This window comes from Myxine glutinosa, chromosome 1 (assembly GCF_964187855.1).
Source record: "Myxine glutinosa chromosome 1, kmMyxGlut1.1, whole genome shotgun sequence".
NCBI lineage: Eukaryota > Metazoa > Chordata > Myxini > Myxiniformes > Myxinidae > Myxine > Myxine glutinosa.
In genome coordinates, this window is record NC_136261.1 from 280,961,014 (window position 1) to 280,963,732 (window position 2,719).

The window sequence follows — 2,719 nt, forward strand, 5'->3', positions numbered from 1 at the left end:
AGGGAAACAGGTAGACAAAGACCACACCGAAGTGGGGGTCGTAGAGGAGGGGTGGTGTGAGAAAAAGCACCAACTCGAAATCCAACATGTAGGCCATTTTTTCCCAAGATTTCCGCCAAAATTGCTAAAAAGTGCCATAAACTTTTTAATGTTGAATTTAGGATGTACGAGTATCAATAGAAAATCACAGAACTACATATGATCTATAAGAGGTAGTTACAATTTTTTTTTTTTTTTTTTTGCATACAGAATCGAGGCTCGTGAAAGAGCTAACATTTATTTCACAAACAAATCAAACAGACAAACAAAATATATAAAAAGAGGGAGCGGAAGACAAGATGGGGAGAGAAGGGGAAGCACACAAACACAACATTTGAGAGCAGGGAGTTGTGTGGGAGGGAGAGGGCTTGGGGGTAAATTAATTTACCTTAATTGGGTTTCCAAATCATAAAGCCGGCTGTCCCGTAAACTTGCAATTGTCCGTGCGCGTTACGAAAACACCGTTGTATATCTTCGGTGTAAAAACGTGCTCTCGGTATTATCCTTAAACGTTTAAAGATGTTGACCGTCATGCAGGGTTGAGGATCTTTTACGTTTTCACGACCTTCACCCAAAATAACGGGGTCACTCGTTAACGTCGGAAAGAAACAGAAACAAATCGACTTATTTGTCATTTTGAATGTGTCAAAGTAGAGCATATCACCGATCCAAAGGTGATGAGATCTATAGATCGAAGGAGCCACTGCACAGGTACAGGTAGAAAAATGATGTCATTACAGCGTGATACTAATTTGTTTCAGGTGCGAGTTTTCGCCTTGTTGCGAACCTACCTCTGAGATGGCTAATGTGGATTCGATTATGGACATGACCAGGAAATGTCAGGTTTATAGTCGTGCTTCACAAAGTGCATCGTCCCTCGGATGCACGGTAAGCCGGCTGTCTGGTCTGCCAGTATCAGCGAGTGGACGGTATTCTTCCTGCCTTGAAGAAGTTCGGAGCAGCACCACCGTACACAGCGCACTCAGTTAATGGACCCTCAAGCATTATACCCGTGACCTTTTGGCGTAATTTGTTTTCTGTAAGAAACATTTTACGTTCGTGTGGGTGAGTGGAGAAGATGCACACTCAGAACGACTTATTATCTCCACCACCGATGGTAGACGGAGGTTGTGTTTACATGTCTGTTTGTGTGTTTGTCATTCACCTACAGGTCACAATTTTAAACCGATCTTCACGAAACTTCACCAAATGGTAGAGTGGGTCATACGGAAGAAGCCTGTTGATTTTGAGGTCAAAGGTAATCTTGAGGACAAATTATTTCTAAAATTGTCATTTTTCATCGTATTGATTTGAAAGTTGAACAGCTTTTGCACATTGAGTTATTAAATTGCCACTATTTTTGAGGTCAAAAGGTCAAAGGTCAACTCAAGGTCAAACTTCTAAAATCATCAATTTTCATCTGAAATTTTTTCACATTTGATTGAACTGAGATTTGATTAAGATCGTGTATTTGAATCTTAATGAAATGTAAAATTAGTTGTATACATGGCAACCCTTTTTGGGGGAGTAGGGGTGGCTTTTGCAAGTTGTGTACTCCACACGAGGTCTTTCTTGTTTATTTCTAAACAGGATTTCTCACAAAGGTGTGCATGGATTTGGACGCAATTTGTTGGAGGGGTTGGGTATGTGACATGGACGAAATGATTGAATTTTGGTGATGATCTGCATTCGGATCTGGATCTGGCAAATTTTAAAAGTGATTCTACACCATTGAGAGACAGCAAAAGACTATATATAGCACAATATCTCTAAAAGTTTTGGACGGATTTGGACGAAACTTGCTGGATGAGTTGGGCAGGTGACAAGGACGAATCGATTCGATTTTGGTTCAGATCCGGATCCAGATCCGGCCTATCAGTGGATACTAAACGTAAACCGTTCATCCGCGTGGAGGTAGACCTATCTATGGCTCTACCGAGCATCGTTCTAGTTATGACCCCGCTCCCCCATGTGTGAGTGACAGCTCATAGACCCTGAATAAAGTCATAACCGCACTTGTACGCTCATTAAAGGCGAAAAATTATTTTTACGCGCTGGTCAAATTGTTTATTGATTTCCATTCCGCGCCGTAAATAAAGTTTTCGCTTGCGCGACTCAGCAATTTTTCCGTGTCATCTTGTTAACCCTCTCCGTGTCTGACTGACTGTGTGTGCGCAGCGCGACCCCATCGCATCGGGCCTCGCTCGGAGTCACCGACTCTTGGGGGACGGTCGAGCGGACACCGCGGCGTCTGCGCTTCAAATCGGGCGGCTGTCCGCAGGTGAAGCCGCCGAAAGAGAGGTGAGATGTTCGAGAGGAGGAGAGGGGTGAACCGTACGTGACCCTCAAAGCTTCCCGCGCTCTAACGAGCAGCGAGCGACGCGTGCGCGGGCCGAGGGTCCTGCAGCACCTGATGGGTCTTGTCTCCGGATGCTGCCCCTCCCCCGTTGCGCCTCCAGTGGACAGGTGTGGCAGATCGTGTCACAAATCAAACATTTCTATGGGCGCGCCTAATTGCCTCGAGCTCCGTCCTGCTTGTCTTACATTACGGATGTTTCGTTACGCTAAACGAACAACGAACGAGGCTCATGGAAATGTCCAATAAACAACAACAAACAAACAAAACAAAAAAACAATAGCAAATCAAACAAAAGGATCTTGACTCATCCCGGTAAATGGC